Raw genomic sequence first — 22,327 nt, 5'->3', positions numbered from 1 at the left:
AAATTCTGCTTGTATTTCTTTAACAGTTTAACCTCTGAAGGAGAGGCATCTGAAGACCAAGGTAGCTTGCCTCCATATACAATTACAATACACTTAGGCGATCCTTTATTTGAGGATCTTTAAAATAATTGCAACGAATTCCTGCATTCCTGCTGAATAAATGCACGTTTATTGCTTTTCTTGGTTATCTTGCAGAGCCTCTATGGAAGTAGTTCATTAAGCATTTTCTTCTGCTTGTGAGATTCCTCTTTAGAACCAGTGACTTATTTCTGTGCACCTGGGTTTCATCCTTTCTTTTGGGAGAAAAAAAAACCTTCAGCAAGCGTTCAACAAGTGCAGTCATCATAAAACAACTCACTTTTGGCTAGTAAGGTCAAGCTCCTTGCTTCAAGAATAGTAAGAAGTTGGAATTCTAAACATGAAAATCATCTCCCTTGATAAGATGGGACTTGATCCCAAATCTTTAGTCTACTTCAGTCTTCACAATATAGTTATTTGGAATAAGAATGTGTGCCAAAAGATAATTCTATATTTATCTAATGCAAACAATCGCTTGTTCAAAGTGTTATATTTCTTAAAAGATCTTGTACTTTTAGCTGAATAGATGGAAGGCGATTTTAACACAGTGAAGTTGTTGGCAAAATTAATGGACAAAAATTTCAGAGAATATTTGACGTCCTTGTGGAGTAAGCAGTAGCTAAAAACAACAGAACACAGGATTATATACCTCAGTTACTTCTAAAAGTAACAAATTCTGGCTTTTCTCAGATTTTTCTCTAAGTTGAATAATTATGTCTAAGGAGACACCTGCTCCAACTGAAGCTTTTCTTACAACTGGGGTATTACTAAGGACTAGCTCCTATATGGACCCTGTGCTATCTTAGTGTGAACTCTCAGAGCAACTCCTTCATAGCCAGAATAATTTATAGAACTTCTGTACCTGAATAACACTGACATGAAATATGTTGTCTTTAGCATCTTTGAGATTTGTACTTTTGTAATAAAACTGATTGCTACAGGCCAACTTCAAAAGTTGGCAGAAAAGACATAAAGAGACACAGTGTGACTTTGTAAAGTCATTAAAAAAAAAAAAACAGGCTAAAAATGCAGTCATCATTTGGAAAAGGACATTTCCTTCTCTGGAACACCCTATTTTATTTTGACATAAGCAGTAATATGTGCCAGAGACTCTGCTAGTATCCAAACAACACTGCTTCATTAAAATTTGAAAATGCTACTAGGGAATGTTCGTTTCTTCCCCTGAACTAGATATACATATCTAGTATATTCGAATAGCCATATGCTTAGGTAATAAGATATTATGTTAAATGATTGTTACATATGTAGGCTACAATTTCTCAGTCAAGCAGGAAGATTATTTTAGGTCCATTTGATTATGCATCTTTGTTGATAACAAGTTACTTACTGTTTAGCCCAAAAAGATCCTAGAAGGCAGAAGTCATATACACATGCCCAATAGATATCCCAAGATCCAGCAAAGAAGGGAAAGCACAAGAAAGAAAACAGTGGCACAGTCAGACAAGCCAAAGAACCCAACCACAAAAGTACGGGAAAAGATAAACCAGCAAATACATGCTGAAATGCTCAAGGTTATTTTGGCTGTAACAGTTAATGGGGATAAAACTACTGCTTTCTGTAGCATATTTGGACATGATAAGGACAAACCAATGCTGCGACTAGCACAAAGCTTGTGATGCTAACCCAGGACAGGACAGCACAAATCTCTTTCAGAAGGAGTGTCAGGGCCCTGTGCGCACCAAGTACTTAACTGTCACACCGGCCTCACCTGCAACTCCCTCCTGCCACCCCAGGTGCCCTTTTAGCTCAGGCTTGTCCCCCCCAGGCTGAGCTGTGTCCTAGTCAGCAGTGGGCAAAGCCCTCTGCCAGTTTTTGCCTTCCAACCAGACTTGTCAGATTGACACCGGGCCCGACCCCGCAGCTCGCGCTGCCCTCAGCATCTGCTGACAGGGCCCCAGGCCCAGCTCGGCCTCCCGCCGCCCTCGCCTGCGGCTCCTTGCCAGGAAGGTCTTTGACCCATTGCGAGCTAGGACCATGTTCTCCTGGCAAGTGATAAGATGCTGTTGAGGAAACTTATGATGTAGTAACACAGAACAGCACACTGAATATGGACGTTTATACGTCACCAGCAACGGGAAGGCCAAGAACAGTGATGAGGTTATTCTGAAGTGCGCAATCAAACACTATCAGGCCGGTATCAGGTGGCAAACTAGAAGATAAGGAGCAGCACAAAGTCTTGTAATCCAGCTTCTCTTGTGCAAGATGGCAATAATGACTTCATCTAGCTAAGGAAAAAAACTGTACACTAGATACCCAGGCTCACCTGGGGAACTGATGGTTGGAGCAATCAGTGACCTTGGCATGCAGCTGAGAGGGTTATGAAACAGTATCTGGAATGAAGAGAAATCCCTGAGGAGAGGCAAGGCAGCAATGAAAACTAATGGTCTGTGTGATCTACACGGTTTTCAAAACCAACAAACAAAACAACAAAAAATCTGCTTAAGCTAACAACAGCGCTTTGCCTACAACAAAAACATTGTATGTAATGTTTCATAACAGTATAAAAACAAAATCATTTCAAAACAGTTTGTAATGCAACATGTATCAGCTGCATGCCATAACTTGTCAAATTTGTTGAAGTTAAGTAGAAAAAGTGGTTTTAAATGATTACTCAAGGAGGTTATTACCTGAAGCACCACCTATACCAGTACTTCAGATTATCTCTTGGGCCTTCAACAGCTCTCAGTTTTTCTAACTAGTATCTCATGTGTTTTTAAAATAAAAAACAGCTTCATATAACAACAATTTTAGGGTTTTTTGACTGCTGATAAAATTATTTGTGGTTTTACAGAACTCTTATAATTTAAAGAGTTTATTCACTATTTTATGTAGGTAGATTTATTTATTTGGATTGGATTACAGCAATAACTTAATCTCCCAGTCACTTACTATGATGAAGTAGTCTTCCTTCTATCTAGTCAATCTTTGGGTTTACCACCTTGAATACAGATTTAAATCAAGATTTCAGAGATTATTCTTCAAATAAAGATTTCAGATTTCTTATTGATTTCATTGACAAAAATCAATCACGAGACATTACACTACAAATTCTGCAAGTTAAATCTGTATTACAGTTATTCAGTCAATCTGCTGAACTACAGCAGTCTCTGTACCCCCTGATGGAGAAGGAAGATAACACAAACTTCAGCTTTGAACTTTCAGCTACTACTACACTACTGATACTTCTCTCTACCTTTCAACCAATTAAAAAGAGAGAAGGGGGGGGAGAGAGAGAGAGAGAGAGAGGGAGGGAGGGAGGGAGGGAGGGAGGGAGGGAGATTAGTTTATCCTTCTCTCTAAAGGAAAAGGAAAAAAAAAAAGTCTACAAATAGACCTGCAGAAATTTAGACTGTCTCTAGAAAGATGGAATTGAGCAACGACTTATCCCTATGAGATTAACTTTATGTAATTGATTAAAAACAGGCTACCTGTGTGCTACAGAATTAAAAATAAATAAACAAAGATAAAACAAAGTAACCCCACAGAAGAGTTTCTTGAGAACACCAGCCAAAAAATTTATACATTTAAGAAAACAACAGGTCAAAATAACGGGCAACAGCACCTTTGACAAGACAAAAATGTTAACTGAAACAGCCAACATGGTGAAAGAAACAAAACATATCAAGCATTCAGTGCAGAGAATAAAAGGAAAATATTGCTCTTCTTCAACAAGTAGAATCTACTAATAGCTCTTTAAAAAAAATAAAAAAGCTAACATAGTTTAGTCTCCTTTAGGAACAATTAGAAAATGTAAAACATTCAGAACATTTAACAGTAACCCCTCAAAAGAACAGAATAAGGAAACACCACTTATCTAGGGTTTTCAAACTATGACACAAATCTGCATTATGGATGCCATTGCTTTCCTGTATGTCATTTGCTTGTTGTTGGGAAGCCAACAAGGAAGAAGCAGATCATACACAAGGAAAATAATACGATCTAGAAATCTAGAATAAAGTTCATGGATAACAGCAAATGAACTATGAAAAAACAACATATAAAACCAGCATAGGTAAATGCAGACTAACCTGTCCTTTAAGATTTCAAATCTTGTTCATTTGTTCTCTTAGGCATGCTACTGCCACACCTCAAAACAGGCACCTGTTTTATAATGGATTTCTGTTGCAAACTGTTTAGTACCTCCTTACACCTGCTTTTATTGCTCCTGTCAACAGAGACCTTGTCACACACTGACCCCCTATATATTCAAAATACCTTTTTATTGACTTCCAAAGCTATTAGAAATGCTTTCACTTTTTACCTCCTTTAAGAAAAAGAAAATCAGTAGAGTGAAATTTAATTTAGGCAAAGCAAGCTCTGCCTCCAGAACCAAAATCTACTGTATGTCTCTCTGAGTTTTTGACAAATTTTGAGCAGTTCCCAAGAGCAACCTGAGAACAGGCTAAATTAGAACCAGACAGCATGCTCCCCCCACAAAGGTCTTAGTGGATTCTGCGTAGTTTTCTGGCTTTATTAACAGTTCATTAACACTGTCTGACTTTAAGCATTCTAATGTAATTATAAAAGCAGAAGCAGGAAGTGAAGCAACATTAATAGTACTACAATGTTTCAACATATTTTTTTAAAACTACAATATATGCATCTCATCACTTATCTTGCATGTAACTTCTCTGTGAAAAAGGCTTTTCACCAAAAAAAAAAAAAATCACATAACTGTAGAGGAAGAAGCCAGCAGTCAGGTGTCCATTAATTATATAACTGTGCAATGGTTGTATGAAATTCAGGTGTACATAATTGTCTATAATTATGATGGTTCATAGGCCAAAATACACCTAAAAATTGGTTTCATCATTCACTCACCAGAAAAAAATTACATGGCAAATTCAATATGTACTTCAGTAGAGTTATGTTAAGAAGGGCACAAAAAAGGTATCATATGATTCTATAATTAACCAATTTGCTTCTTGTGCATAGTCCAAACAGCAGTTGCCTTTTTAACAAAATAAGTTTATAGTTTTTAAGAGCCACTTTTTTGTGGCTCTGAAGCCACAAAACAATTAGAAAAAGTCTGAGATCAATTAACTGTTGGCATAACTGTTAACAGTGATAATCAGCGTGGCAGAAATAAAGTACTCTGAATTTAAGAGCTCAGACCAAATATACAAAGTGGAAACAGAAATGAAAAGTAAATTCTGCAGCAGACTCACCCTTTAAATTGTATTTTGAACTCTTTGAAACAGGAATCAAACAAACAACAACAACAACGAAGTGTGGAACCTTTATCCTGATGGTTTGCATGCTGCAGTTTCATGTCATGCATTTGCATGCGTTAAATTTTATGTCAGTTCATAGAATTAATAGATACAAATCTCCATGTCAGTGCTTTAGTTACTTTCCAGCATGTAATTAACATATATGGACAGAACGGGTTCAGATTATCTGTCAGTTCTATTCAGCAATAAATTCCAGTAGTTATTATTACTGTACAATTATTAAACTCAACATTCTGATTTTTAAGGTTTTAAAAAATGTTTGACAATAATGAATGAAACCTTCATAAAACGTACCAGTATATATTAAAAATGAGCCTAAGCTTTACTCTTTACTGATAATTTCCTTTTTTCTTAATGTTCTTACTTTCTTTTATATGGTCACATATCATTTAATGGATTGTCAGATTATCTGAATAGTGAAAGTTTTAAAGCTATGTATGGGAGAAGACCAGACATAGAAATTGCCTACACCCAAACCCACAATAGTAGGGTACTAGATGATGACATCTGAGTTCTTTTAATTATACATTCATGTGTACATTACATACTAAAAAATGAAGTAAAATTTAGTATAAAGAGTAACAGAGTAAAGCAACATGCATAAAAACCATAATATTAGTGTAGAGAGGATTTTTGTTGATATGTTATGACTAACTAGAGAGGAAAAAGCACTGTCAAACCAGTAGTCAGAGGAGAAAGCACAGACTGAGCTCTACAAGTTTCCTGTACGTGACAGCTGTTTTCTTGGGGGCTTTGGGCCACATCTCGCAAGCAGGAGACTGACAAATTCTACCAAGATTAGGTCAGGGACTCAGTGCGTGCAAATCCATACGAAGAAAGATCAGAGCTTCCCTTTTTCTTTGACAGAGGAAGGGCCCCAGCTTTCTTGCTTTTCTGGCAAGAAGAGGGAACATGGCCAACTTCCTTTGCATTTGCTGGCCAAGAGCTGAGACAGTCTCTGTCTCAATTCAAACTTCAAAACCTTTATTGGGATGCATATGGTTGCTAACAGAATAGAGCTTTACTGTAAGCAAGATGGGTTATGTGGGGAAAACATGAAACTATCAGGAAGTGGGCTATCAGGTTTTTGACTCAATGAAATTAATAATTTAAGTGCACATGAAATGTTTTAAAAAAACAGTAAATGTAAATTCAAGCAAGGAGAGTAAGGAAGGGTTTGGGTTTCATTTATTTATTTATTATTTTGGCGTTTATTTATTTATTTATTTTCTTTGGGGACTTTCTGGTATCCACAATACTGTCCTTAGAGCTCGGGAAAACAGAAAAGCTGATAAAAGACTGAAAATAGCATTATGATTATATATATTATATATTATATAACTATTATTTTATATATATATATATACACACAAAAGAATAGTAATCAGAGCATCATGTCAAATCAGAGGAAGGCACACGAGTTTAAAGCAGAGAATGACTCACGTACAGATTAGAAACTTTATTGGCTGTCATAGTTCAAAAGCTGTTATACCAAACAATTTTGCCTTGCACACACCTTCCTCAAGGTATTTTTACAGCTCTCCCCCAACTCATAAATCAAACCCAAGCACCTTTCTGTAAAGCACTCAATTGAGATGAAGTCCAGGGGCGCATAGCTGTTACACAGGATAATCCTGTGCTGCACCATTATAACTACCATACATTATCTTTTGTCCTCAGAATTTTGGGCCTCAAGAACAGCCTTTATGAACCTACGCAACTTGGAATAACTGCCTGTTAAGGATAAAAAAAATTAATTAGCAACTTGCACAGCAGAATAAATAGTATGTGGGACAAAACGAGTGGATGACACAAACATGGAGGAAGCTTTTGGCTAAGTGGAGAATGCCGTTTTCAAATTTTAAGGGAACACACGAACTTTACTCTTCTGGAGGGGTGGCTGCAAAGACACCCTGAAAATCCACTGCTGTCTACACCCCCCCACCACCATTCTTATGCCTGTCAGGTAACAAAACGCCAAACAGATGTTATGATCTGGATCCTGAAAAAGAATTCAGGCAGCCATAGTAGTCCATTACTATATGGCCATTTGAAAGATGTTATTGCATATTTTAATGCTGACCTGTTTTATAGCCTGCTGTCTAGAGAACTGTTTATTTCTGCAAACCACTACTGAACCTGGCTTGCAAGTCTGGAACACGGTTCAAATAGTGTGGAGAATTAAATTTCTAAATAGGCTCCACAGTACTGCTAATTCTTGCAGTCATGTACTCAGTTTTGTAAAATGCACTGTTTTTTCTAGAAGCCACTAGTTGTACTTTTATATAATTACTCATACTATTACTTTTAAAAATAGAATATTTAGTTATAAAAACAATAGGAAAATGGGAACAATAAGGGCTTTAAGACAAAGAGTAAGGTTTCACTTTTCTTATTATGAAATATTCTTATTTCTTTATTATGAAAACACAGTTTTCATAATAAAATCAGTTTGTTGATATACCCCTAGAATGGACTTGATTAGAGTGACTAAAAATTTGTGAAAATTAATTTCAAGTGTAAATATGATTCATTTATTAATATCACAAATTACCTATTATTTTTCTGATTCTACCAAAGAAATCTAAAATTTTAGTATTTTCTTATCTTGGAAAAGGGGAAAGGTCCATTTACAGCCTAAATTCTTGCTGATTTCCAAGAAATTCCTATTGTTTCATATATGTAAATCTTAAAAAAAAATAATATTTCATATTTTCTGCATCAACCTCAGTTGATTATACCTCCTGTTACACAGTTTTAAGACATAAGGCAGTTACAGAATTTGCTGCACAAGCATAATCACAACGAGCAAAACACTTTTCAAAAAAATGTTCATAATTGAATGACAGAAATTCAGTTACAAATAAAACACTACTATAGCTCAGAATTCATTGGAACAAGAAGAACCTCAGCAGACCACTAGAAAAATAATGCATTTAATAATTTTAAAGATTCATAAGTCCCTCTTACCTATACTGACATTTTAAAAGATAAATATTCTGTCTCCATAACAAATCCAAAATGTTTCCATAACTATATATAAGCAGTATCAAGTTTAATCTGCACAACTACATTGGTAGCTGGCAATATTTGCTCAACACAAACAGGAAAGAACATTAATAAATTGACACTGCTGCTATACAGCAAAACTGACCGCTAAATCTCAATTTTTAATGAACGCGACATTCTGGTACCTGGGTACTATGGACATACTTAACTTACATCTGATTTCAGGAAAGTTAGATGTGAACAGAAAAAATTGAGTCATGCACTTTGGGATTCAACTGTATTCCCAAACAAGTTTAAACTCTAGATCTTCATCTACAAATGTTTTCTGGATAAGTACTAAGAAGGAAGTTTGGCTTAAGTAAAAAGCCCCTTCTCCTTCATTTTTTGTGTCCTTTTTTTTTTTTTAAATTAAAAAAGAACATTTTTGTTTCAGACTGCAAGTTGTTCCAACCCTGTAGTTGAATCTTATAACACTCTCTGAAATCTGTTTTAACAGGAGACCAAAAGGGGATGGGATAGCAAAAACCGTTTTTATATACATTGTATTTCAGCCAACACAGAATAAGTAACACAATAAAAAGAACAGCATCCTATGTTACATAGGTTTGGGCTAAACTAGCATAATTTTCAATAGAGACAAGAAGAAACTATCCAGAAATACCTTGACAGACACAGCACAGACCCAAGGTTTACTCTTGCTTAAAAAAAAATCTGAAAAGTCATAATGATGACTTCATATAAAGTCAGGAACCCTTTCAACATTTCAGATACAAGGCAACACTATACATGCAGCTGGCATCTTTAAATATGATTAATTAGTTGAATGGTAACATCTTCATGCTAACTATTCTATAATTTTGACTGAAACTAAGGCATATCCCATGAACTACATACCCAAAATACAGGAAGGATTGTGGGTTTCTATGACATGGTATAGCAGATCCCGTATTTACAAAGTTATGGGAGGCAAAGCGCTTTTAGGTATGAGCGAGGAGTACACACAAAGCAGATTCAATGCTTAGGAAAGAAAAAGATGTCTACTTTTTCCTTCACAGTAAGATACGATAATTCTGCTTTTTCGGAAACACTGCAGACTTTCTGCAACACAGGGGAAAGGCATGACTGAGCTGCTTGGCTGGATACTGGCTCCCTGAAAGGTCTCGTGCAGGGAGCGGGAACAGCGCTGTCAAGCGACATGCTTGTTGGATGAGTAGACTTCGCAGTGTGTAAACACACAGACAACCTTCTACTAGATTTGACTCTTTCTCAAGAAGCTGGGCCCAGCTTCTGCAGGTGTCCAGTCTGCAGGAATGCAAAGGCGTGCTCACTGAGGCAAGCATCCCTGATAGGCACGCAGAAACACACCCTGGAAACAGAGACATTCCTCACTTCCATTCACCGAAAGTCACGCTGCAGGAACTGACAGCATGCAACCGTTGAATTTTCTCTTGTGGAAAGCCATCTCTAACTCCACATAACACAGTCTGAAGTAACATCTGGCAATACACTAACACCACACTGCGGTTATGTCAAACCAAAAGTACCAAAGACAAAAGAATCTAAAGGTGTCACCCTCCTCCAGTATCAACCACGCCTGCTTAGCATCTGACTCTGGATAAAAGGACACAAGATTTGGCACTATGGAGATGAAGGTGAAGCTGGAAAGCAATGCAGAATGAGCAGAATTTGAAACTAGATGAATTACTGGTGTGCAGGGAGCACCACGCAGTACTTACTAGAAGTGCCCCCCAACAGCCTTACCTTACAAGAACAGATCATTCTGTAACAAACAAAAGTAAAACAAGGCCAAACACACAGTCTTGGAAGTGAACCACTGAGTCTACATATTGCATATTGGTATCAAGACCATCCAAAGATTAGTGTATTTAATTTGGATGGTGTCACTTGCCAGAATTGTCTTTCAGTGGCAGATGATGACATGGTGATAGCTACTTTCCCAATTCATCCTAGGAAAATAAAACATACAAAGGAAAAGCCCTGTAATTGGCCTCACATACCTAAATTGCTCAGACTGATGATACTGGGAATGTCTCTAAACAGGCAGCCATAGAGATTTTAGTTAAAGACATGTATGAAGCCATTCTTTTTTATAAAATGTTTGTGTGTATTTCATTTCTGTGTCTACTGAGTGAACACCACTACCAAAGTGGGATTTCTTGTTTATACTTCGCTAAATTAAAGCACAGAATAAGAGCAGATGTATATTCAAATCACTTATAACAGCAACATTTTGAGTGGTTATTAAGATTAAAATATTTCCAATATACACAGCTGTCTGTTTGATTTTATAGTTCCCATTTTTGCTGCCTCTTCCATAAATGCACAATTATTAAAAAAAAAAAAAAAGGAGGAGAAGAAAGAAGAAGAAAGAAAGAAAAAGAAAAAAGAAAAGGTGCAATCACAACAAATCAAAGGTAGTTATGTAAGATTCCCCCCGTTTTGTATGCCCACCTTGTTCTCTGGGGAAACATGCAAACAACAGACCATTCACAAAAGTAACAGCTACACTGAAAAATGTCAAGGGCTCTAGAGGAGTCACGTTACGGAGTATTATTCATCTGAAAAATGCAAAGTATTGCAATATGAAAGACTTCAAGGAACATTATCTGCCTGGTACACTTTGACACCTTTGCCACTCAAGATGTTACAGAAAAGCAGCTCACAGCACAGCTAAAGCGTGAACACGAATTACAGAAACAAACAGGGAGACGGCCTCTCTTACAGTCTGGGATCTGGGCAGTTGCAGCCTTGGAGAGATATTCCTCGTTTTTCACCACTTCCCATAAGCCTGTTGAACTAAAATGGGTGCAGACAGACTGAGCAGAGACTTGAAGTTTTCACAAGAAATACCTGCAGTTAGATCCTTTTCCCATAGCTTTCAGAAGAAATAAAGCAGACCTTCACAGAACATCCAATATATTTGAAAAATATCAGAATTTTAGTTGCTAAAAGTTAGTAGTAATACCAATTCTTAGAAATCTCTGCCCACCGACAACATAATCAGATTATAAATACATTTTAACATAAACTGAATAACTAACTATAATCTACATTTACACATTAGAAAAATGTGTTTGAAAAATGTTAAGGGTATGAAATGTTAAGAGTATGAAAACTACATAAAATTAGAACAAAAATAGAATATTGTCTTCAGAAGGCAATTCAGCCTGGATATTAAAACACTGGGTTTTGTTTTTCCTTTTCAATTTGGTAGGTAGCTGTAATTCAAAACAATCATAGCAATCCTGAGGGAATTTAAAAGGAGGCATTCACATCAAGGAAGTTCTACAAGAGGAAATCTACAGGTTGTTCTTTAATGCGAGTTGCTGGTAGTGGACAAAGCAGTAGCTCCTCTGCTACATGACCCTTTTTTATCTTGCTGAATTCCAGAGGGAAACCAAATGCCATTAATACTGCTGAAAGATCCTTGCGCTGCTACATGAAGAATTTCACCTAATCCAAGCAATAGAGTTTTGTATTTGGAATAAAGGAATGCATTATAAAAATGTTAGAACGAAGATGCAGTGTAACGAAAACCTCAAATACCAGAGATCGCTGCAGCAGCATTCTTGCTGTGTGCTGTAGCACAGATGCAGAAAAATACTGTGGGAGGAGAGGTCTCACATCAGCGCATTGTCTGAAACAACAGACAGCAAGGTCCTACGACACAAGGCAAGGTCAATGCAACTGGAGAGTCATCTGTTTAAGAAAACATACTATTATTAGATGCAAGTTATGCAGCACTTGTGCATACTAATGGAATAAAACCATTACCCCCAAAATAAATGTTTTTAAATGGTAGCTTTGCCTTTGCGCTCAATGTTTGCATTTTTTCTGTCTAATTTAAAAGATTTCAGTATGAACAACAAGAAAAAAGAAATATTCAGGTATTTTCAATATTCTTTTTTTACTTATGAAGTGGTACAACATTTGTAAAATCTAATAATATTCAATTTGTTTAAATGAGCTGCTCCATTGAAAATGTTATACCAAATTAAGTATTAATTAGTGGTAGCAATGTAGAACAAAAAGTATCCAAGAGTTGACAGCCTACTTAAACTATTAAGACATGCCTCAAACTACTATGAATGAAATGTTACAGTAAATATATTGGTCTACAGAATATACTTCCTTGCACAAGACTGAAGCCTGTATCGTCACAGTACTCAGAAGTTATACTGGGAAGAATTTCGGATGTCAAGAGCACAGAAGGCGGCTCTCTGTCACGTCACATATTTCACAAGGTTTGGGTCTCTGCTACTTCAAACTGTTCACTGAAAGAGCCAGGATTACCTGAGGCTCCATTACCGGCAGATTGTAAATTCAAGAAATGTAGTGGGATCTGAAAGAAGGATACATCTGGTGGAAAGAACTTAAAGTTGAGCTCAGTACTTCTAGCTCTGACAGTTCACCCATTTTCGGTAACTGATGGCAAGCACGTGTAGCATTTGTTTGAACATGTTGGATGATTTATGAATGACTGGGCATTGAAGAAGGGAGTACCATAGATGGCCTAGCTTAAAACCAGTGACATTAATTACGTCTTGCACAAAGATGTCAGCATGCCACTCTGTCCCACGGAGAGTGGTCTGATATACATGAGACCACCAAGGGACAGATTTTCACCCCACAGTGATGTATCTAAAAAATTAACTCCACTGTTTCAAGTAAGAACAAAATCCTGTACCTCAAGAATGGGGGCGGGGTGTGAATATATTAGAGCTCCCGATATAGGAAATGCAAGGGAAATGCCAATGCCACCACTTTATCCTCAACTCTTAAACACAAATCCCATTATTTTTTTGTATTTTCCGTAAATTGAGGAAGCTTTGCTCAAGAAAATCTAAGAGCGAAATATGACCAATATTTGGCAGAACCACAACTATGGAAACCCCACCCACAAGCAGATACACGTGTAGGTCCGCCAAGACAAATAGAGCAGAAGGCAGAGTAAGCGGCACAGCTCTCATTTAATATGCACTCAGCCACAAAGGCCCTCAAGTACACGTGCAGCAACCTCTTCTAAAGGCAAGTAAAGGCAGCTCGAGAAGGGGCCAAATTAACCTAAGGAAAAACATGGATTTCACGTTAGCATGCTACCTTTCTATAACGAAGCCGTGATGACCAGCGTTCTTTAAAAATTAATCAGACTGCCCACGAAAGGTACCAACACAACCTGATAGCCCTCGCTGAAATGAAACCACCAATGGCTACAGTGTGAACAGGTGAGACGCTAAGTCTGTCCCTGTTGGAGCCGCATGATTCACTCCAGCGTTTGGGTTAGTGGAATTTTCAAAAAGTACATGGGAAAAAGGAAAAAAAAAAAAAAAAAAAGATGTGAATTATTGTTAATAATACTATTGTCACTTATAAAGTCCAGGGCTCCCAGTCATGAACCAGCATCCATTTTGTGGTTGGTGCCATACAAACAGAAAACAAAATGACAATCCTTCTTCCAAATTGCTGTCTTTAAGATTTTCTTCTTTTAAACCACCAAAGAACCACTACATGCAGGTAAATTAAGCTGATTTAAACTATTTTTAAGCAATCTTTAATGAAAAATCTCTATGCAAACCATGGACATGGATTAATTACTTTTTGCCTCCTTTATAACTCAAGTCTTCCTTTAGCTAATTATTGTTTCAAATCCAAGAACTATTGCTAAATTACAACTGTTCTTCTCCAAAAAAGAGTTGCTATCTTGAGCTAAATATTTCCAGTCATCAAATATCTACCACAGTCCTTCATGAACAGCTACACAGTGTCTTCTCCATAAATGTCTTGCTTCCATTCTGGATTTTGGTGCAAGTTTTATTCACTGGATCTTAATATTCACATTTCTCTTAAATAAAATTGTCCCTTGACACATACACACACACACACACAAAAAAAAACTTTCTTCTGCAGGTACTTAAAAACAGTGGTCAAATTGTTTCACAACATTATTTTGCTTAACTTTTACTATAGAGAATTTATTTTCCTCATTTTATAAGTTTCCTAAACCTTAAGTTATCTCATCAACTCTTTCACGAACTTGTTCTATGATTTCCAGCAGACAAAGTTTTCAGAAACTTTTCATTCTGTAGTATGGCTTTCAAGTTTCTCAAACAAAGTGAGACTTTTATTTTTTTTCCCTTTATTAAACTATCAGAACCCTGGCTTGAACAGTACACTTTTATTGGGTAAGTTAAATCACATGAAATCATCATGAATTGAGAGGCCAGGAGCTGCACCCTCCGGTCTGTGGTCACAAAGAGTCTTAAGAACAAACTTTTAGCATGGGCGAAAACAGGAATGAGCTCTCTTCGACATACTACATTAATACCTCAAAATGGCAGAACATGAATAGACTCTATACAACTAAGAGATTTCAGTAAACCTTTACTAACTTATGTACAGAGAGGACATAGTCTTTTATGACTTGGGAATTTCTCTCTGTAGTGTTTCACTGGCCATACAAAACACCAAGCACTTCTTAGCACGCTGAACGTTGCATCTGGTTCTGCTTTCACCTTGTTTGATTGCTCCCAGATTTGTTTAGGCGTTTTTCATTTTGTTTTCGTAACAATCACAGACACAGGTTGTTTGCCTTTGACTTTTCACAGGATGAGGTATCAGGGATCAGAGGGGATTATCTGTAGTTGGAAACACATGACTTCTTAAACCACACAGCGATCGCTGCCCCGCAACAGTTGCTGAATGGCTCTTCCACAACCGGCGGGTTCTCCAACACCCTTTCAAACACGCAAGTGTATAACATGCGCGGGATTAAAATATTTAGCAAACTTTTGTTGCATAAATACAACAGCAAGCCTAATTCTACTCTTCACACAAGCTCCTCAACTGGGGAACACCAAGCGTTTGACTGATCCTTGAAGCACGGTTGATTTTTTACGCGTTCCCGTACCCTTCAAGCCCGCTCTCACAGCTCCTTCCCCAGAAACCCGGTTCAGAGCCGCCTCCCCGGGCTCCTCCCCACACCACCTATGCCGGTGGCATCCCAAGAGCGTGCGGCAGCGCCGATAAGCCCCGCACCCGCCTCCCCGGCCCCGATCCCACAAACACTTCACCCAAGGCACTTGTCCTAGTGTTTGCGGGCTCAGGGCCCCTGCAGCACCCCCGCGCTTCCATAGCGAAGAGCGGGGATAAAAGAGGAAAAAAAGCGGAAAGCCAGCGGGAACCGCAAGGGCTCGCAGGGCACGGGCAGCGCCCCCCGGGCGGCGGCTGAATGTGGGGGCTCCGCAGCCCCGCGGGGGGCGAGGAACATGGCCGAAAGGGAGCCCGACGGCCGCTCAAGCGGGGCGAGCAGGGCACGCACCTTTCAGCGTGCCCCCGGCATCTTCATCTTCTTTATCTCCTCCTCCTCCTCCCGGGGCCAGCGGCGGGCTCTGCGGGACGGGGCCGCCCCCGCAGCTCCACGGCCGCCGCTGCCCGTGGCGGCGGAGCGAGCCCAGCGCCTGCCTCGGCGGGACGGGGCCGGGGGCGGGGGCTGCGGGACGGCGGCGGAGGGAGGGAGGGAAGGGGGGAAGGAGGAGGGAGGGAGGTGCCCCGGGGCAGCGCCGCCGGCTGACTCAGCCGCGGGGCCGCCGGGGCGGGATCCCCGGGGAGCGCCCGCCCCGCGCCCCCAGCGGGTGTCCGGCAGCGGGCGGGGTGCGCTCCGCGGCCCCGGGGGCGGCGCTGCGGCCGGCCGTACCCACCGGGGGGTCCCGTTATCTACCCACCCCCCCTCCCCAGCCCTGCGAGCAGCGGGGCGCTGAGGGGCAGACCGCGGGAGACCCGACACCTACCTCTCGCCTAAGCGCCCGGCGCCGGCCCCGAGCCCGTGGCTGAGCGGGAGCCGGCCCGGAGGCATCGCCTCACGCCCCCCCCCTCAGCGGCGGCCGGGGCCGGAGCGGGGGCTGGGCCGGGGGCGGGCTGGGCCGCGGCTGCCTCAGCGCATCGGAATGTCGGCGCGACCCCCGCCCGGCAGCAGCCCACGAGGTGCTCTCTTTCCTTCTTGTTATTTTCTTTTCTGTCTCTCGTCAGCACCCTGGTCGCTGCCCGGTGAGGAGCGCGGGCTGCGGGAGTGGAAACAACGGCTCAGCTGAGGAGCGGGTTCGGGACCGTGCGCTGCGCGCCCGTGCCAGCCATTATCTCCGGGAAGAAAGAGCGGAGCCTGTGGAAGGGGTGTGGGGGAAACCCTGCACGGCTTCCAGCCGCACGGTGGAAAAATACAGTTTCGGTGAAGTCAGCTGTGCATCTTTGCATGCGATCTTTTCCATGCAGGGTAAAACAAGAACAAAAACTCTCAAAAAGTTTCAGTTTGAAGGAAGCATTCCCTTTTTTATTTATTTTACTTTTTTTAAGAGGTGTAAGTTGGCCATAGATAACACGGTTTTATTTTGGACGTTTTTACACGAAGGGCACCAGTTCTCATAGCTAAGGTATGTGGAGATTGTGTCCTAGTACAGGGTTGTAAAACTTACAGTTAATTTACTTCATTCCCTTCCAATGCAAGGAGCTCGTCATGCTGTTTTCTAAGGGAAGAACAAATCTGAACACTGGAAAGGCGGATTTACTGCTATACGTTGTACTCCATAACTTCAGCAAACACTCTGCACCTCATTGTCATAACTGCTGTGTGAGGATAACACAACAGCTGAAGAAGTATGTCAAACAGCCAATGAAATTACCCACAGAAAGTCTACGGAAGTTATGTATTTTCAAAGACTTTATGTTGTTTCTCTTAATAACTCATGCCAGACACAGTGTGATTGTATTTAGTCGCTCAACACTGCCTGGAATTACACTTAGTCAATTTGGTTCTTGCAGTGGCCTACAGGTTCTGATTATCAGAATAAAGAGAGAAAATGTCCACCAAGGCAAAACACTTCAATCTTTTTAGCAGCAAAACATCAAAATCAGTTGCTGCTTAGGAGAAGAGACATGGACAATCTGACCTAAATCAGCTAATTAACTTGTAATATTAATCATTCTGTACTGTAGTACAGTACATATCGGATAAGATCTGTGTCCTTCAAAAAATTGCAGCCTTCCCCTTGCCTCCAGTGTGGCCCAGATTCCATTCACTGCATAGCAATGCTGTAACACAATAGTTTGCAAAAAGTAAAACTGGTCTAGTCAGTCCTTTCCAATTCATGTTCTGTAGAATCTATATTTTTTCATGTATTCTTTCAGTATACTGAATTTTGACCCTGAACACAGTCCATTACTAATATGCTACTGTACTTTACATTTTTTAGTATCAGAGGCACAGTAACTACCTTATAACTAATCATGCAATGTATTTTCAGCATTACAACAGTGACAATGAATTATCCTCTAAACACACAGGCAACAGGAACCTTTCCATGAAAGCTTTTTCCAGTTTCTCCCTGCTTTTCCAGTTGTTTTAAAAGGGCAGGAAAGTTATTATCACATTATTCCAGTGGAAAAAAATATATATAAATTTTCCTTCACAATGTGTTCGCACTTTCTCTCAGCTTGCAATACTCCACCAATAAAAGGTATACTGTACTGAAAAGAAAGTGATACATTTTACAGAATGGAAAATTTGGAGAAGTCACCGTACCCTTGACTCAGGATTCTTTGATCATAATCAAAAGAATTAGGCGTCTGTGTAACTTCAAACACACAGCAGCGGGACAACTGAGCATGCCAGTTAAAAACTACTTAGTTTTTAATGTGATTTATTCCTTCGAATCCAAGTTAGAAGTTATACAGAAATCATGAGAAAGATGAGTCTGCAGTCATTACACACCTGTGGCTGAAGCAAGTCATCTCCTTTCCATTCCAGCTGAAGTACGTGGTCCTCTGAGGTGCTGCAAGTAGATTTCCTTAGGAACACCCAGCTTTGCAGGAGTGAATTTTGAGCTGCATGACCTCAGCACTACACATATGAAGCAACTATGTTTTTTGCTGAACCAGACTGGACTTGTGGAGCATGGTTTCTTTTTAACTTTCTTGACCAAGCAGAAAGTGCTTTAAGAATGCTTCAGTTCTCCTTTTTCTCTCACTGTACACGAGTTCCCCAGCTTTTCATGAGAACTAGCTGTTACTCATCACACTGTACCTTTCTCTATCTGGCTTGACAACACAGAAAGACAACAAATCCACTTCCGTTTGACCATGCTGCTAGATCCACCAGTGACAAAAAGCAACCACATACGCTCAAGGTGGAGATTCAGATACATTTTTTTATTAATCTAGGGTTCTACAGAATATTTATAGCTAGAGAAAAATACAGGACTTCCAGAAAATATTGATGTGTCTTTTAGCTCTTAACAAGTAACCCACCATGTTTTTGGAGTTTGAGTTAAAAAAATTAGTTCAACATCAAGTGATGCATAAATATTAAATTCTACACATCCCTGCAAGATGGTAAGTATTATTTGCATTACACAGAGGGGGGAACCAAAGCTGTGCAAGCTTACTCAGGCAATTTTCGCAGCATCCAGAAGAAAAAGCAGCTACAGTGCTAGGATCAGTGCTCAAGAATACCTGGCTTTTTGTGTGTGTGTGTGTGTGCACATTCTGAACTCGACTTCACTTGCCTAAAACCTAATGTATAAAGGGGTATTTTGTCTTTAATCATGGTATTCTGTAACAATATTTTCAAACAATTTATTTAACAAATTACAAAAAACATGTAAAATATGTTTTTAATTTAAAAAAAAAAAAAAAAAAGCCCAAAGGTTTTTCCTCAGGCTTAGCTCCAAAATTCACCCTTCAGCTAGGACTGCAGAAAAGCACGCACACGCACTCATGCAAATGAATTCTAAAAGAAAATTAGAAACACATGAAAATAAGGACTGTCTTCTTAACTGCACTCTGGTTTCAGTACAGCAAAAAAAAATCAGTGATTTACTAATGGATAGGCATTTTTTCTTACGAAGGAACATGCAGGCCTTATCTGTAGTGAATTCCTCACTTCTTTCAGCCCAATGGTTCGGTCTACACAGACAGAGGCAGCAGAAACACTGCAAAGACGGCTCCGGCAGCACAGCCCAACTCTCTGCAAAGCACAGCCCTGTCTTCAGCAGATGGTGACTCTGCCCCAGCAGAAAAGTCTTTATGGAATGACAGTTTCCTCTAAAACAGCTATTATTTCAGTAAATGCCTGATATTGAAATTACTTTATTGTGCTTGCTAGACAAATAATCAAAATCTGTGTCATTTTTTTGCTGATTCAATAAAATTAACATAGGGAAGACAAAATATTTGAATCTCAGGAACTGATTTTAAAAGATTAACTCTGGACTGGAGGTTTCTTATGTTCCAGGGGCTTTGCGACTATATTAAAGACTTAGTGTCCCTTTACGTGATGTGAGGTTTGATTTGCCCAGCTGACTGTTATAAACAGCAGCTGCCACAGAGGTCATCCTGAAAGCTGAATGACCACGCTTGAAAATTTTTGACATTTCAATTAGGAAGAAAGAATAAAAATGATAAAATAAATAACTTCTTAAAATCACTAATACGATGAAATGCTTAATGTAGCTCTTTGGAATTTACATTAGCTGCTTGACTTTTGAATCATTAGCGAATTTGTCTTCCAATTAATCTTTGGAAGAGCTACAAAATATTTTGAAGTAAACTTGAAAGAAAATCAGCATTGTTTTTACATATCACTAAGAAAAAGTATTTCTTTTAAGGATAACTTTATAAATATGGAATCATTGCATTATGGCTTTTTGGAGGGCTACATAAGTTTTAATCTGACAATTTTCATATTTCAGTGGAGTAACTCCTGATACAGATCCAATTAACAAGGCCTTTTATGCCTCAGCTATATTCTTACCATATAACTTAGATCTATTTTTGGTATGATTTTTTGCTACACCGTTATTTCATTATTTTTATTTTTAAAGCTAGAAATTGTACTAGAATACAAGTCTTTTAGACACCAGAGGAACAACTTGGCTTTACTTCATATTACAATTCAGGGCGTGCTGTAAACAATGGAAGTCAAAGTATTAACACTACCAAATGAATAAAGGCATTACACCATAATTTTCTGTTAATCTTTCCTAAAAACAAAAGATGGAAAATGCATATTGATGAATGGACTAATCTATGAGAACTTGGGGGTAAAGAATAGTACATAAAAATTGGCAATATTGCAGTAGTAAGTAATCAACACTGACATTCCAGACCAAATTATACAGCCGTAATGAAAATCTTCAGTATTGAGATGGCTGCTTTATTGCTTCCTCATACAGTCTCAGATTTAAAGTTTCTCAAATGCACAGGAAAGTCTTTGATAAATTAGTAATTATAAAGTGAGTTGTTTCTTGAATGAAATTACATGTTTCAACCAGGATGGAGTATTGTCCCGAGCATCCAAACAATAAAGCCTGATTTGTCTAAGCTAATGAGATTCATCTATCTTTGTACAATCCCATTTACTGTTCAAGTTCACCTGACTAATCCTGTTGAACAGTGTTTTATTTTTAGGCTTTTTCCTCCTGATTTACAGTTTCAAAGGAGTTTTAACAAAAGGCAGTTTTTTATCACCTCCTAATTATGCCTTTACTTTGGATTCAAAATTATTATTGTATGCAGGGATTTGTCAGAAACCAACAAGTGAGCTAACTTGCCAGTGCTCTGTCATCACTTTAAACAAGCAGCCAGCACAATATGTTATTCATATAATAAATTATAAAACCTCTATTATAAAACCATTTTCTTTAATGCCCATGTCTAAACAACAACCTGTCTACAGGGCCAATTTAGCATTCAGATCCTTTATTGGCAACCTGCCACAGTGTATATTTGAGCAAATTCAAGAACCAATGCAACAATTTGCTTATGTAACCAGCCAGAGCTGTTAAAGCCATAAAATATTTTTAAATTAGTTTAAAAATTCAGAATTAATACTTTTGTTCTTCTTAACGTTCAGATACTTCACATAGGATTATTCAAAGTGCCCACTATGTAAAAAGTGTATCTCAAAATCTTGTAGTGTTTTCCTTTGAAATTTGTTGAAACTTATTGCTTTGCATGGATATACAATACACGCACATACAGAGATTTAACGATTAATAACATGGAGGAAATGGGAATGGAATTGTGTAAATTGCCAGGAGTTTTGTTGCCTTTTCCAATAGGCTGTTGTTCTCATAGGACTTAATTCTGATATTAATATCACTAGAATCACTTATTTTTTGTGCTACAGAAAGCTTGTCCATACTACAGCTAAATAAGGCCACAGTTATGTATTTATTGCACATACACACAAAGTTCAATGTTATCAAACATTTTGTGCTTGTTTCTTCTCCAGCTGTTCTTAAAGGACATGCCTGTAAATGAAACTTCATCAGCTCAAGACTAAGAGAAATCTTTTATAAGTTTGAATACTTGAAAAAAGCAAATCTTATTTGCTAACACTATGCAATCTTCACATCAAAATAGGGTATTTGACACGTGTATAATACATGACCTTCTTGAAATTAGTAATATCAAAATGAAACTGTGCCTTGCAGAAACTGACAACTGTTCCACGGTGCTAACGTGGGCATTACCCAACTCTTCCAAGACTACTTCAGTATGGAAATTATAAACCTTTTATATATATAGATATATGTTACATGTGTATGTGTGTATGTATATATATATATATATAAAACATATATGTTCCTTCTACCTCTCCAATAACTCAGATTGCTGTCATTCAAAGTCCACAGGATGGAGAAAAGCTCTATATAATTTTGACGTACACAATTCAGTGAAAGCTTGCCTCATCCTACAAGTAAACGTCGAGGCAGTGCTTTTCAGAGCCTGTTCTAATATTGAGGCTGGGACATTAAGTATTATGTAATAAAGTCTAAATGTACCAGAGTTATCTTCTATAAACTTTCATATCATTTTCATGAATTAGGATAGAGTCTAAATAAAAATAACTGGCAGCTTTTGATGTTCAATCTGTTGCAAAGCATTTTTCTGAAACCCCATACTCTGAATGT

General features: G+C 38.7%; 1 protein-coding gene across 9 annotated transcripts in view; it reads right to left on the bottom strand.

Annotated features, from left to right (window-relative positions):
• Positions 1-16,303, bottom strand: part of PLCE1 (phospholipase C epsilon 1) — a 157,987-nt gene extending 141,684 nt beyond the window's left edge. For 5 of the 9 annotated variants that reach the window (XM_048069309.2, XM_048069311.2, XM_067000777.1 and 2 more), the window contains exon 1: positions 15,682-15,847. The gene's annotated coding sequence lies outside the window, so the exon portion shown is untranslated. Of the gene's footprint in view, positions 1-15,681; positions 15,849-16,150 lie in introns of those variants that run through there. The other 4 variants (XM_067000773.1, XM_067000776.1, XM_067000779.1 and 1 more) reach the window with 2 other exon arrangements.
• Positions 16,304-22,327: the final 6,024 nt, after the last annotated feature.

Source organism: Anser cygnoides, chromosome 7, assembly GCF_040182565.1.
Source record: "Anser cygnoides isolate HZ-2024a breed goose chromosome 7, Taihu_goose_T2T_genome, whole genome shotgun sequence".
Classification (NCBI taxonomy): Eukaryota; Metazoa; Chordata; class Aves; order Anseriformes; family Anatidae; genus Anser; species Anser cygnoides.
Note: the sequence above shows the minus strand (reverse complement) of the source record. Positions and strands in the feature narration are given on the sequence as shown.